General features: G+C 48.4%; 1 long non-coding RNA gene across 1 annotated transcript; it reads left to right on the top strand.

Annotated features, from left to right (window-relative positions):
- Positions 1-7,345: 7,345 nt before the first annotated feature.
- Positions 7,346-12,744, top strand: LOC122463246. Its single transcript, XR_006286417.1, has 3 exons — positions 7,346-7,554; positions 8,181-8,296; positions 10,186-12,744. It is a non-coding gene; the product is annotated as an uncharacterized LOC122463246 (long non-coding RNA).
- The last annotated feature ends 3,462 nt before the right edge of the window (positions 12,745-16,206 follow it).

Genomic DNA, 16,206 nt, shown 5'->3' with positions numbered 1-16,206 from the left:
AGATTTTTCCACTAGGTATCACGACCACGGAAATTAAGAGACAGCAGAAAACTCAGGGGGTCACCTAGCCTGTTCCTTGGTCAGTTCAGGATTGTTCCCAATCTCATTCATCCATCAGCCCGGTTTTAAAGTGGCCCAAGAGATGCCATGTCTACCACTTCCCTCGGGAGTGGATTCCACCCCCATTTAATCGATCTCGCATACTTTTACCCCTCCGGTGAAATCAATGGAGACACTGGTTTTCTTCCTACCCGAAGGAGACACTTTCTTTTCCCATGTATTTGACTGTAGTTTCTTTATCCCTTAAAGCACCCAGCAGTGTCTGAGGTTTTCCCTAGATAGACTGAAAAGCATCTGCTCCCCTTCCCACCACCAGCACTGTGCCAGAAGCCAGGGCAGCATTTATAGTCCTACATGCTGCTGGCGCCCTCTGCTGGGACATGCCCAAATTGCACCATATCAAAAGAAGGGACTTGTCCTCTATGAGCAAGAAACCTAGTTTTCCCTCTCTTCAGCCTAAGTTATTAGCCAAAGAAATGTCCGAGTGTCCTTGCCCCAGTGTGTGCTTACAGTCACTGGGGTGCAGCAGGAAAGACGGGTTAATGCAGCTACACTGATCTCCTTTGGAACCAGAAAGGGAAATGAAGGGGTCATATCCCCTTCTTTCTGCTGCTGGCAGCTGTCACAGCACTTCCCCGGCTGGGACTCTGACAAAGGGACACCTTCATGTGCGTCTCATTTTATGGCTCACCCGGTTACAGATGAATTTGGTCGGAGTGCTTCTGGACCCATTTGCCCCAGGGGCTGCAAGCATTTCTGCTCAGTGTTGGCAGAAGCAGAGGAGTTTGCAAGGAAGCCGGGGTGAAGATTAAGTTTCTCTGGGCGCACACATGGTTATCCAGGCAGAGGTGCAGACACGTGCATATGTCTACAGGGCCTGTGCACTTATGAAGAGAGGCAGGCTGATTTAGACACAAAGAGGGACAGGGAGTCAGGAGGGAGGGTCTCCAGCATTCTTCCCTCACCCACCCTTCGTGTCTATCTCTGACATCATCTCTGCAAGGGAAACTCAGCCAGCATTACCTATTCTTTATCCGGGGATGCTGCATCAGCCTGAGCTAAGGGGTTAACTCCCTTGTATGGCAGAGGGACACAGTTACCCTGCGAAAGGAGCCCAGTGGGCTCAGCACATTTCCCTCCCCACACCGCAGGCAGGCAGAATTCTGCTCAGCTAACAAGCTGTGCTGCCAAGAGGTCTGGCCTGGAATCAGCACCCGGGGACGTCCCCTAGCGAGGACATTCTCCCCAGGTCCCTGCAGAATGCGGCTAGCAGGCCCTACGCTGCGGCACACGGTCCGTGGATCAATGGAGGCCTCTTGCTTCCAGAGCTCTCGGCATCCCACCTCCGGTGCAGCGAGGACAGTTACAAGAGCAAAGACGAAAGGCTGAGCGAGAGCGCGGGCTCTGCAGATGCCAGTTCCCTCTGCAGCCCAACACCACACCGTGGGGGAAGCCAAAAGCAGATGTGGCTGGTGTCAGTTCATTGAAAGGGGGTGGATGCCCAGCTAGGGAGGAGCTCACACTTCAGCAAACCAAGGGGTGGAGGGAGACACAAGAAGGGAGAGAAGAGGGGGTGAGGGGAAGCCTCTAATGCACAAGTGGAACACAGCAGCCCTTATCTCAATACCACCTGTTCTGCAGCAATAGCCTAGCAACCCCATAGATCCTGCAGTCACAGCGCTCCAAGGGCATGCTCAGCCATTGTGACCCACAAGCAGAACGCCCCCTTTCTACAGGCACCTTCTCCACAACACAGCTCACCCCCCCTGACGCACCAAGGACACTCAGCCTGGGACTGCTACTATCTCTAGCCAACTCTGTTGCTGGAGAAGGATGGGGCGGGAGGTGGTCTGAGTCTCAACCATTCCTCATGCAGCATGCAGCTCCCTCTCCGCCCTCCTCCCTGCATCAGACAGGGCTCCTGCTGCAGTGCCGGGCATCGCAGGGAAATCATGCTTTGCTGGCTAGTTGGGTCTGCAAAGAGGAAGAGTGTTTGCATTCATCACTTCTTCCGCCCTCCTCTGCCCCCTCTGCGGCTGGTGATGTGCAGTAATTAGAGAGAGAAATAACTAAGCCGGTAGTTGCCCAAGTCTTATACTAAGGCTCCTTTCCAACTCTCTAGCAGTATAAAGAGGCATTACAGTGAGCGTAAGTATTTGATGTACTTTACTTTCCCTCTCCGCTGTCAGAGTGGCAGAAAGGGACCTTCGTATAAAAGGACAGTTCCACTGGGGCTTCAACCTTTTCCCTTGGTTTTCACAGGCAGGTAGATCTCACGATTAAGATTTTTTTTCCCTGCTATTCAACCTAAGGTCACCTCTTCTTGACTGTATCCCATTGCTCCTATTTGTGCACCATTGCAACAGCCCAAGAAACTCTAAAGGGGAGCCTCGGCTTACCGAGTCTGGATATAAACTTTCCCCCAAGCTCAAGGTCCTTTGGATCCAAGTTTTGCTCACGGTGGTCTCCTTGCCTGGAGCACCTCAAGTGCCTCTCTTTGGAGCGTAGCAGTCATTCTAGCCTAGCACTCTATCAGCTTTTCGAAGATTAGCATCATTCCCCGTTGTCGCACTGACAATGCTGTCTCACTGGCAAATCAGTATCAGCTAATCTAGAGAGAGCTTTCCGCCTCATATGTGGTTCAAACTCTGTTGAAGCACGTCCAGTGTGCATGCTTGTTCAGCCCTCAGGAATAGGATGTGGCTGTCCCTCAGGGGTTATGCCAGCATGTACCATTTAAAAAAGACCTGATCCTTCCCCAACCCTCAGCGCACCCCAAATCTGGCAGCTTCCCCGAAGGCCACAGATGACTGTCCATTTGTGAACATTTGTTTTATGTCCGGCACATGCACACTGTGGTCCAGACGCTACCACGAGGCGCTGGGTCTGCTCCACACCGACTGGTTGATTTTTAAAGGGAGGGATTGTCCAGAGGAAAATATTGAAGATTGGTGTTAGATTAAAAAACCATGAACGTTTTTAAGCCAATATTTCTTTCCACCTCCATTTGCGAAATATGGAAGCTGGATCATAGGTTAGTTCTGTGCTTTTAACAACAAAACACATAATTTGTCTATATCTGTTTGTCAGTCCTGTGGTTTTAGACTGTAAGATTTGGGGACAGGGACCATTGCCTATCCTGTTCCCAAGGGACCCACAGCAACCTTGGTTGGGACCTTTGGGTGCTACCAGAGTACAAAAAACAGACTGCTCTGTTTCTAATGACTTTCACTTTCTGGTTCTAAACAAAGGGCAGGGTTTATCCTGGGCAGCGTACCCAAGAAATATCCCCTTGACTCATTTTTTTCTTTAGCTATGTATAAACACAGCAGGTCACTTTATGCTTATTACAGGAAAGCAAGTTGCAGTCAGAAGTTCTTTGTCCCAGTTTCATATACACACGATTGTTATTTGTTGCAAAAGATTGTTGAGGTCGATAGAAATAACGTTTGCTAGCTCTCAGTGGTTCTTTCCCATAAATGGGGCCCCTCTCTCTTGGCAGGAGATGAGGGGAAAGGCTAGAGAAGAGCAACTGGATGGCAAGCCTGCCACAGCTTAGCACTCACAGCACAACCAGAGATTCTAAGGGCTGAGCTGGAAAAGTTACCTCTGAAGGACATTTAGACCCAGGCCTGGGAATAAAGAAGAAAACCATTAAGATTTCTGCAGGGTTCCTGCATCAGACAGGGAAGGGTAAAACGCCATTTACCGTAGCTGCTGAAGTACTTTTTGTAAATTTAGACAGTGGTGCATCATACTGCACAACTGAGACAGCCAGTTTCTCCCTCCCACTCCCTTGCATCTGTGATCACTGTGGATTCTGCAGCAAAGCAGCCAACTGGAAGAATCTGCAGAGGTTTTGAGAGAAGTGGCACTAAAAGCTCACTTCCCTTACCCCTCTCCCCCCAGCCCTGCTCCAAGCCTTTCAGGTTTGCGGGAGAACAGGCTGGTACTGGATGCATAAGCACCATTTAGATTCTTCATGGGAAACAGCACTGCCAATAGGCCTCTCATTTTGGAGAGCATTTAATAATCCCTTCTTGAAGTGGACAAATAGCCTCTCCTCTCCATGGCTGCTTTCACCCCCTACCTCTTTAAACCAGCTCTCATGGAAACGACTGATTTATGGACATGTACATTTGCTGCAGGGCTGGACAGTGCCTGGAGAACATGCTGCTAGGGGGGAGGGTAAAGGGGAACCCAACCACTCATTTATTTCCAAGGCATCCCCAAAGCCTGTGTGTAGCCTCTGGTTATGCCACACCACACAAGTGTCAGAAGCAGCAGTGAGGGTGACAATTTATAAACTGCAGATGTACCAGAATATTTAAGGGGTACACTTCTGCGAGTGGGGCACCAGGAACAGCATCCATGACCTTCAACTGCAAAAACAACACAGGCGGCTGCCACTTAAACAAATCTCCCTCCACCATTTCCAAACCCTTCTCCCACTAGAGGTGGAGAGAATTACAAACCAGTAGACAGGAGTGATCTGCTGCAAATTCCACTCCTTAAACATGCAAAACCAAAACCCCCTGGGCTATGCCAGCAGCCAGGTCAGCTATGACCATGCAGACCTGGCTCTGATCTTTCCTTGCCCAACCTCATCAGCCCCAAGAGGGGGCAAGGAGTGTGCATTGTGTGCACTTAATTTTGGTTAGCACTTCATGCTAGGACTTATAGAGAAGAAACAATTAGTCATATCTAAGAGACAGAGACTAGTGCATGGGTAAATGAAATGCCATAATAGTCCAAAAATAACACAGCTCACAAAAGTGTCACTCATTACACCACGAGTGTTGGCTTTAAGGATTGTGATTCAGGGTGCTACGGTCTCCTGCAGGTCGAGATTTTTAGGTCATGATTCCATGCAGAGAAGCATAGACTCTATGCCTGTGCTTAGAATATTCCGAATCCTGGCTGGCTTTAGATTCATGTCAATTGCATGTGGATTGTTCTGTGTAATACCTATAGCGGGCCAAAATCCAAGGTGACTCAAAGGGTGCGCTTGGTTAAGGAGTCTAACTCGCACTAAGGATGGCATCCAGTAGGTGATCAAAGCAACCGTTACATCTACCAAAAGGGAAAAAGTACCAGTGGGATGTCAGATAAAGCAACCTCTGCTAAGTTATCTTACACTCCCCTAACAGTTTGTCTGCTGCATTTCTCCTTCTCCTCTGTTACATTCCCGTACTAGTGCACGTTGCACAGTGACAGGAGGCATAAATGGTTACGTGTAACTCACATCATCCGATTCTTCACCTCCAAATTTGGTCCAGAGACTCCAGTCTGAGTTGAACCTGCTTACACCAGTACTGAATTTGGCCCACCTTGTCCTCTATAAACCACCTCTCTTTTCTCTAGGATCTGAGGCAGGGAGGAACAGCTCCTGATGCTGGGAGGCAGGAAGGAACAGCTTTCAGTGGGTATATTCTTCTAGAAAGCCAAACTCCTAGGCACATGGAAGCTGCTCTGCTCTCTGTATCCCCTGGATCTCACATGCTTTGAGTAGATGGGCATATTTTCCCCCTCCTGGTGGAATCCTCCCTTCTCCACGACTCTTTATAAAGGTATCTTATTTCATACGGCAGTGGCTGATGACAGAACCAGGGTCTGGTCCTACAGATTCTGCAGTGCAGCCCATTCTTTGGAACTCTGCATCATCAGCTCCGGCCCAGTCTAGGAAAGTCACTCATCCCAGAATAGTCTGTCCCCTATTAAAAACCATCAGCCTTTATGTTAGTCACACACGTGATTATTAGTATATGGTACTTTCTCTCTATGAATTACGCAGTGCCACTGATGAGGAACCACACAAATGTATCAGTGCATTAATATTTTTGAAAAGACCAGGCTTAATTCTTGGTAACTGTATGATAGTCCATGGGGACATTCAAGACATGCACTATGAGCCAGTGCAATCCAGAATTATTGTTTGCCATCGTTTAATGTTTTAGGTACTTTAGCTTTTGATTTTTCACAGCACACAAAGCTGATCAGGGTCTTTACAACTTATCTAGGACTCAGCCAGAGATGCAGAGCAGACACGAGGACAAATTCAACCCTGATATAACTTAACATCTGCAAATTTGACCCGCTGTGCCTGAAGCAGAAGTGTCAAACTCAGGACACCTTGGTTCAAGCCCAGCCTCTGCCACTGACTGGCTGCATGACCTTGGGAATTCAGCCTCTGAGCCTCAGTTTACTCCTCTATAAAATGGGGCTAATACTTACCTTTTCCACAGATCTGGGGTTTACTTGACTGGCATTTGTAAACCATCATGCAATCTTCAGATGAAAGACGGCAGTACAATTGCCAGGTATTACTATGACAGATCAAAGACAAGTAAAGACACTCCTCTACTTTCGAAGAAGTTATGGACAAGGAAAGTCACTCAGCCGTCAGTGGAGACTCTTTGCAGAAACGTCCTCATTGGTGCCGAATGACATCACCAAAAATGCAGACAAAAACGTGGCCATGGCAGGCCCCGGCTAAATGTCACCAAGTGCTTTTTCCTACAGCAGCAAGGAACTAACTTGGTGTTTTCTAAAAACCACTTTCAGAGCAGCTTTTCTCCCTCTGATAGACAGGGAGAGTATGTGAAATATTTATCCCGAGAGATTTCAACCCAGCTGACTTTGCTGTTATTACATTTCACTAGAATTAACAACTGCTCAGAGTTCAATTCCTCCCCCCCCCCCGCCCGCCCCATCCATTCACATTCCTATCGATCTCACAGAACTGGCAACTGACAAAATCTGCGTTAATTTTTAATTGAGAGTTTGTAGCTGTATTTTTGCACTGTGGGGAAGAAACCCCCATACTAGTTAAGAGAAAGAATCACGTCCCTAATGCCAGTTATTGTGGGTTATCTTCGAAAATCGACAATAAAGCATCATTCAAACCTCATTCCATTAGCAGATTTTGTCCAGAGTCACATCCCCCCAGAAGAAGACCCAGGTCTTTCACTGACTGTACCAGCACGTTCCCAAGATAAATTCTACTTTTCCCTCCCGTGGCAAGGCACTGATGCTCAGAGGTCATGCGGCTCTGTGTCTCCTGATTTCATAAAGCAAACACGAGACACTTGTTTAAAAAAAAACCCAACTCAGTTAGTTAAACAGGACTGAATGCACCAGGCCAGGATCTTGCTGAAGGCAGGAGCTGCGGTCCAAACTTGAATAGGTCACAGCAGGACCTCCATCCCCTCCCTTGACATATTTTTAAAACAATAATAAATAATAATAAAAAGAGTCGGGGGAACTTGAGGCTGATCGTGCAAAGGCCTGATGGCTGCGCTTCCCTTTGCTGGCTGGCAGCCGTGGAGGGCTCAGAGCATCAAGGAAGGGGGAAATCCCCTGGCTGAGGCTGCTGCTGCTCCTCTGCAGATCACTTGAAGGAGAAAAGCTTTCGCATTACGGCACTCTTAAAGCGGCAGTGTCCAATTTCTCCTTCAATCTCCTGAATCTCAACCTGCAAGCTCCCGCACACAGGTAGGGGTAACAACGGGGGCGGCTGGGGGAGGACATGGGGTAGAGAGGGACCCAGGAAGACACCCTCCCCGCCCCCCACGCCGCTGCCCGAGTGGGAAGGCGATGCATTTTGATGCACTCCTTCCTGCAGCCAAGGCTCTGTCTGCAGTTTGCCGGGGAGCTGGGACTGCAGCAGGACTGCATCAAACTGGGGACATAAAAATCAATCCATCCCCTCGGCCCAGAAAAATCAAACAGCGAAGATATTGCAACCTGGCAGCCCCAGACAAGCGGCCAACCAGTCTCAAGCAATGCTACAGAGCAGGCTTTAACATCCCAAATAATCCATGTCTGGACGATACTGACCGACCCGTCCCTGCACTGATCCCCAGCCACAGCTCAAGGCAAGAAAGAACTGAACCGGGGGCAGCTCATTAGCAAGCGCCCCTAGAAAGTTAAAGGGGGGGGATCCCAGATCTTATGAATTTCGACAAATTGCATGAAATACCCCGACCCTTGGGAAGGAAATATGAACACTCCTTTAACAATGATCCTTGCTAACGGGTGTGAAGGCAAAGCAACAACAAGCCACTGACTCCAGCCAAGTTCTGAATCCCCCCGGAAAGTTACCTCTCCTCTTCCCGCAGATCCGCTGTGCGCAGCTCGCTTCCTCGCAGATGGGTCCTGGCTGAAGCTGCAAGAGTCGCTGGCAGGCTGCTGCGGCTCCCAGTCGGGAGGCAGGACCTCCAATAAGGAGTGTCAGGTGGGTGCTTGCACTGAAATGAGGCCGGGAGAGGCCCGAGCTGCTCTTCTGACAAGCAAGCCAGCGGTGGGGGGGGGGAGAGATTGAAATCCCTGACATTGCAAGAACGCTGATCCTATAGGAAGGCACACCCCCCCTCCCCGTTTTCTGGCCAGGTAAAGGCTCCATTTGATTGCCTGCTGGATGAGCTCACGTGGAGAGGCACCTCTGGCAAAGCCAAAACCAATCATGCCTGTGCAGAGACTGTGGGGCCCCTTTCCCCTCCCTCTTGGGTCCACGTTTTGGGGGCAGGTTGGAACTTGTTCGAAAGTTACTCGTAGCGCTGGTGCTCAGGCCAGCAAGGGCGGGGGGGGGGGAATGGGCTTGACATGGATAATGGAACAAATAAAGAAGAGAGTAGAGGATATAAAGAAGAAGGGAGAATCTCATCCAAGTTTAGGAACGCTGCTAATCCCCATCTTCTCCCAGCCAATTTAGAAGGGCGCCAGGAATCCAATGAGAGGTTCTATCTGAGAAGAAAAGCCCTCCGCTCATCTGATTGCCCTATGTTTTAGTCCTGACGTGCAGGACAATACCAAGCAAGGTTCCAGACCTTGATCTGGTGTAAATCAACATCACTCTGTTGACGTCAGTGCTGGTGCTTTACAGCCTCTGAGGGTCTGGCTGGATTCAGCCCACACCAGCACTGGTGTAGCGCGTGATTTCTCTGAGCCGCAGACCCATTTTGTGCAAGGCTCTTTTTCCTCTTTTGGGTCTCAGACGTGGACACGGAGAGCGGTGCAGGAGGCGCTCATTTCCAAGAAAGGGAAGATCCACTTCGCCTCTTTGAATTGCTAAGATGATTTAGCTGCCCCCTTGCTGGCTGTGGGTCCATGGTCCCTCCACAGCACTGGGAGATGGTGGGTTAGCTTTAGCCCAGGGCACTCCAGGGCGTGGTGTGTATATATGTGTATTAAACGGTGTGGCGTAAAATTCCTATCAGCTGGGTGAAAGCCCTATGCCAAGCCGTCCTTGATCAGACAAGCCCAAATCCTGTGCTCACCTCTAGTCAAAAGGCTTCTATTGTGGATCCTTCCATTCCATCTTGGATTCATCCAGTTCCTCAAAGGTATGTAGGCTCCTTCCATTGAAGTTCGGAGGCTACATCCCTTAGAGGCCCTGGGCTGGTGTCTGAGTCTCAGTCTGGTTCCGTGTACTTACAGACGCTGCCACGTGGCGCTGAGGCTATTGCAGAATGTGCTGGGACCTCTTAGATTTAGCAGGAACAGGACTTCACGTGACTGAGCTCAGGTGAAGGGAGCCCTAACAGGAAGGACACAGCACATTCTAAGACCCTCCAGCTCCGCCCCCCTCGGAACAGTAAATGCCTCTGTTAGAATGTATGATTTGTAATGCAGCTGCCCAAAGAGGCCCCAGTCAGGTGGAGTCCCATTGCACGAAGTGCTTCACAAATGTATAGGGCCCAAATTCACTCCTATCTGTACCCTGTGGAGTAATTTACAGAAGGGCAAACCTGGGTGTGACGTGCAACCCGCTCAGACGGATTCCATTTTACACCCGCTCTGCGATGGTGCAAAACAGCTACCCAGGTGCAGGGCAGTGGCAAACGGGACCTACAGTGGGGGACAGGCTCTACTCTGACGTGCTTGCAGGCCGAAAGCCTGAGCCTGCAACTGGATTGCACAGGTGGACCCCTACGGCTGCAATGGAACCCCACTGAACTTAATGCAGAGTGCTGGCCGGGTGGTGCCAGGTGCAGGAATGGGGTCTTAATTAAGGCAAGCTGCAATATGTTGGTGTAGCAAAGAAGCAGAGAGAGTGGGGGAGGGCGGGCCAGGGGGATAGGTTTGAGGCAAGACATTAACAAATTAAATACTTTTCATCCATAGATACCAAAGCCCTTTATGAAGGTGGATGGTATCTTGATGTACAGAAGATGCAGAGACGCAGAGAGGGGGCAAGGCCAAGAGGACAGCCATCAGGAGTGCCTCCAGTTTTGGGTGCCCGACTTTAAATACTTTAGGCCAAGTTTTTGGAGGTGTCGAGCACCTGCAGCTCCCAAATCAGAGGCGACTTTTGAAAATCCCTCCCCTGACTCTCATCATAATTGCACCCCCCCTTTGGTAATTGGTTTTAGGTCTGAATGGTTTAATTTTTCCACCCTCCAATGCCATCTTGTTCATTTTTCATTCTGCAAAGCTTGGGGGAGGGGGTGTATAGTTTGTTATGAAAAAGCCAACGCACAAGGCAGCTATAATGCTGGGTATTAAATGGCCAGTAGCTGAAGATGCATGGGCCAGCGGTGTACCAGACTGAACTACACCCCAAACAGGTCTCCAGAATCATGGCTTCTATGCAATCCTGCTTTCCCAGAGGCTCAGTGGAAGCGACAACAGACACGGTGCGTCTCCAAATCTCTGGGATCATTTATAGGGTGGATGCAATGCACCAAAGTAGGGGGGTTGAGAAAGTTAATCAGTAAAGCCTCCACGCTTGCCCAAGTATCTAGGGCTAAACTCAGCCTGCTGTAGCTGGGCCAGCATAAGGGAGTGTCCAAGTGCCTTTATCTGATCCTTATTTCATCAGTAGCTCTGTATTTTTTTCCAGTGGAACTGAGTGTTTGAGAAAAGTGCTAGCTTGGCACCTTGGGAGTCTGCAGCTCTCCATGCACAGCAAGGGCATTAGCAGTGCAGGCTTCTCCTGGGCTGTGCCATCCGTGTGCCTGAGTCCATGCCAGGGACTGTCCTCCAGGGGCCAGACGGGATTTCATTCTCCATGGCTCACCAGGTCCCAGTCCTACAAGGTACTGACTGCCCGCAACATCACTGGGAGTCTAGGGCAGTCAGCACCTCCGAGAAGGTGCTCAGCACTTTGTAGGATCACACCCTTGATCCTTGACCTCCCTGCCGCACTTTCAAATGAAGGTGCCAACGAGTGGTAAATGTACTGGTGAGTTTGTGGTGTGTGCTCGTGTCCATGGGGAACTGGGCTGACACCCAACAGCTCATGTAACATACTTAGAAAGAGACACAAGCTGGTCCAGTGGCTAAGGCACTAGGCTGGGACTCAGGAGACCTAGGTTCTGCTCTGCTGCTGACCAGGCATGTGACCTTGGGCACGTCACTTCTCCTACTCCTACCACCGTTTGTTTGTCTTGTCTATTTGGATGGTAAGCTCTTTGGAGTAAGGACCGTCTCTTCTTGTGTGTGCATGTAGAGCACCAAGCCCCCTGGGGCTCTGATCTCAAGGTGGGTCCTCTAGATGTTATTGTAAGATAAACAATAAAATAGTAACAGCAATATCACCTTCCTTGAGGATCTCAAAGCACCTACAAACATGAAATACGCTTCACAGCACCACCCTGTGCAGTAGGTAAGGGATATACAGAGCTTGTCACTTCACCCACCACTGAATAACCAAACTCTTCTGGTTCACGGAATAAGATGGAGAATAACAACGCAAGAGAGGCTGGAGAATAATAAAGCATCACATCACTGCCACTGTGATTTAGCTCAGCCACCTTGCTTCTGTGCAGTACATTGAGGCGTGCATTTAACAGCCTGGACTGTGATCCAAAATCCTGCAGTGCAGCTCAGTGAAAATAACACAGCTGTGCAGTTTGGCCCAGTTAACACTGGTGTGAGGACTGTCGCTTCATTATTTTCTGACCTTGGTGCATTTTTAAATTCTCATCCTTAATGATGCATTAACATAAGGTTTCTTTGCATTAAATTATCACATGTTCAGAAGAGGCCATTGAGTTTCCTCGGCAGTATTCATGCAGTTCAGCTTTTTCCAAGTGCAGCACTGCGCATCAGATCTGCATTGTGGAATTCAGTGCAATGCAGCTCCCTGCAGCACCACGCCATCACAATGGGGACATCACTGACCTGCTGGCTTTGTGCTTTGTCCTCAAGGTGTTTCCCAGATATAATGCCGTTGTCTGTAACAAAATAATTAGCAAAACTTCTCAGACAGTACAAATAAAGCTACTGTGATTGTTAAACCTGAATCAGTCAATCAGAAATCAATACGAAAGTAGAAGCTGGTATTCAAAGATGCACTGTCCACATGGAATAATAAAAATCTTGATTTAAATGGACACTGAGCTTTTTAAAAATCTCTCTGTATAGAATCTATGTAAATCCTTATTTGGGGTTTTCTCCCCATAATAAGTATGTCAGTGCAGTTGTTTACAAGAAAGGAAGGAAGGAAGGAAGGAAGGAAGACCTCAATGCCAGCAAATTAGCCCTTAAGAAAAACTCTGCATCAACATTCTTTGGAAGGAAATATCCCAATCCTTCCCCCACCGATGTCAATGACAAAATTTCCATTGACTTAAATGGGAATAGGGTTGGGCCCAAAATTTCAAGACAGATATTTTTGCGTGTATACACATAGAATCATAAAATATCAGGGTTGGGAGGGACCTCAGGAGGTCATCTAGTCCTACCCCCTGCTCAAAGCAGGACCAATCCCCAACTAAATCATCCCAGCCAGGGCTTTGTCAAGCCTGACCTTAAAAACTTCTAAGGAAGGAGATTCTACCACCTCCCTAGGTAACGCATTCCAGTGTTTCACCACCCTCCTAGTGAAAAAGTTTTTCCTAATATCCAACCTAAACCTCCCCCACTGCAACTTGAGACCATTACTCCTCGTTCTGTCATCTGCTACCACTGAGAACAGTCTAGATCCATCCTCTTTGGAACCCCCTTTCAGGTAGTTGAAAGCAGCTATCAAATCCCCCCTCATTCTTCTCTTCCGCAGACTAAACAATCCCAGTTCCCTCAGCCTCTCCTCATAAGTCATGTGTTCCAGTCCCCTAATCATTTTTGTTGCCCTCTGCTGGATGTTTTCCAATTTTTCCACATCCTTCTTGTAGTGTGGGGCCCAAAACTGGACACAGTACTCCTGATGAGGCCTCACCAATGTCGAATAGAGGGGAACGATCACGTACCTCGATCTGCTGGCAATGCCCCTACTTATACATCCCAAAATGCCATTGGTCTTCTTGGCAACAAGGGCACACTGTTGACTCATATCCAGCTTCTCGTCCACTGTAACCCCTAGGTCCTTTTCTGCGGAACTGCTGCCGAGCCATTCGGTCCCGAGTCTGTAGCGGTGCATGGGATTCTTCCGTCCTAAGTGTATGACTCTGCACTTGTCCTTGTTGAACCTCATCAGATTTCTTTTGGCCCAATCCTCTAATTTGTCTAGGTCCCTCTGTATCCTATCCCTACCCTCCAGCGTATCTACCTCTCCTCCCAGTTTAGTGCCATCTGCAAACTTGCTGAGGGTGCAATCCACACCATCCTCCAGATCATTTATGAAGATATTGAACAAAACCGGCCCGAGGACCGACCCTTGGGGCACTCCACTTGATACCGGCTGCCAACTAGACATGGAGCCATTGATCACTACCCAATGATCTAGCCAACTTTCTATCCACCTTATAGTCCATTCATCCAGCCCATACTTCTTTAACTTGCTGGCAAGAATACTGTGGAAGACCGTGTCAAAACCTTTACTAAAGTCAAGGAACAACACGTCCACTGCTTTCCCCTCATCCACAGAGCCAGTTATCTCATCCTAGAAGGCAATTAGATTACTCAGGCATGACTTGCCCTTAGTGAATCCATGCTGACAGTTCCTGATCACTTTCCTCTCCTCTAAGCGCTTCAGAATTGATTCCTTGAGGACCTGCTCCATGATTTTTCCAGGGACTGAGGTGAGGCTGACTGGCCTGTAGTTCCCAGGATCCTCCTTCTTCCCTTTTTTAAAGATGGACACTACATTAGCCTTTTTCCAGTCGTCCGGGACTTCCCCCGATCGCCATGAGTTTTCAAAGATAATGGCCAATGGCTCTGCAATCACATCCTCCAACTCCTTTAGCACTCTCAGATGCAGCGCATCTGGCCCCATGGACTTGTGCTCGTCCAGCTTTTCTAAATAGTCCCGAACCGCTTCTTTCTCCACAGGGGGCTGGTCACCTCCTCCTTATGCTGTGCTGCTCAGTGCAGTAGTCTGGGAGCTGACCTTGTTTGTGAAGACAGAGGCAAAAAAAGCATTGAGTACATTAGCTTTTTCCACATCCTCTGTCACTAGGTTGCCTCCCTCATTCAGTAAGGGGCCCACACTTTCCTTGACTTTCTTCTTGTTGCTAACATACCTGAAGAAACCCTTCCTGTTACTCTTAACATCTCTTGCTAGCTGCAACTCCAGGTGTGATTTGGCCTTCCTGATTTCACTCCTGCGTGCCCGAGCAATATTTTTATACTTTTCCCTGGTCATTTGTCCAATCTTCCACTTCTTGTAAGCTTCTTTTTTGTGTTTAAGATCAGCAAGGATTTCACTGTTAAGCCAAGCTGGTCGCCTGCCATATTTACTATTCTTTCTACACATCGGGATGGTTTGTCCCTGTAACCTCAATAAGGATTCTTTAAAATACAGCCAGCTCTCCTGGACTCCTTTCCCCCTCATGTTATTCTCCCAGGGGATCCTGCCCATCAGTTCCCTGAGGGAGTCAAAGTCTGCTTTTCTGAAGTCCAGGGTCTGTATTCTGCTGCTTTCCTTTCTTCCCTGTGTCAGGATCCTGAGCTTGACCATCCCATGGTCACTGCCTCCCAGGTTCCCATCCACTTTTGCTTCCCCTACTAATTCTTCCCGGTTTGTGAGCAGCAGGTCAAGAGGAGCTCTGCCCCTAGTTGGTTCCTTCAGCACTTGCACCAGGAAATTGTCCCCTACACTTTCCAAAAACTTCCTGGATTGTCTGTGCACTGCTATATTGCTCTCCCAGCAGGTATCACACACACACTCATGCATGTACAGGTGTCAATGCCTTTTCTCACTTTGAGGTGCCATTGTAAATAAGAAACGGGGAGAATTATCTCCTGTAAATGTAAACAAACTTTTTCCTCATAGCGATTGGCTGAACAAGAAGTAGGTCTGAGTGGACTTGTAGGCTCTAAAGTTTTACATTGTTTGGTTACTAAGTACAGTTATGTAACAAAAAAAAAATCCACATTTCTAAGTTGCACTTTCACAATAAGAGATTGCACTACAGAACTTGTGTAGGTGAATTGAAAAATACTATTTCTTTTGTTTGTCATTTTTACAGTGCAAATATTTGTAATCAAACGTAATATAAAGTGAGCACTGTACACTTTGTATTCTGCATTGTAATTGAAATCAATATATTTGAAAATGTAGAAAAACATCCAAAAATAGTTAATAAATGTCAATTGGTATTCTATTAACAGTGCGATTAAAACTGTGATTAATCGTGATTACTTTTTTTGAGTTCATCCTGTGAGTAAACTGTGATTAATCGACAGCCCTATTATTATTTGTATTGTCATAGAGCCTAGGAGCCTGAATCATGGTCCAGGACCCGACTGTGCTAGGTGCTGTACAAACCCAGAACAAGAAGATGGTCCCTGCCCCAAGGAGCTTACCCTCTAAGATGAGAGACAAGAGCTAGATCAGGGACCAAAAGGAAACCATGGGATATGGGTCAGCCTGACAGGCAGTGATCTCAGCACACCAGTAATCGAACGGTTGTCAAGTTTTTTGTAGGCGACATGGCAAAGGAGAGTTTGGAGGAGGGATTTGACGGTGGCTAACAAGGTAGCTTTGGGGAGGCTAACTGGGAGCTGTTCCCAAGCGTGTGGGGCAGCGTGGGAGAAAGCACCCACGGCTTTGTTTAGAAACTTGACAGGTCCTGTGGGCTCTACAGCTGCTGGGAACTTTTGGAAATCTGGCCAGCTTCATTTAAGTGCTCAGATGGGAGCTAAACTCTTTGGGAAAAAAAAAACATCTGGCCCCTCTGAGACTGGAGCTGCCTCGCTTGGGGGCGGGACCCACCCTTGCAGCTGAATCCCTAAGAATCCACGTACCCAGTCTTTCTGCCC

The sequence above is a fragment of the Chelonia mydas genome, chromosome 18, assembly GCF_015237465.2.
Source record: "Chelonia mydas isolate rCheMyd1 chromosome 18, rCheMyd1.pri.v2, whole genome shotgun sequence".
Lineage (NCBI taxonomy): Eukaryota > Metazoa > Chordata > Testudines > Cheloniidae > Chelonia > Chelonia mydas.
This window is presented reverse-complemented; position numbering and strand designations above follow the sequence as displayed.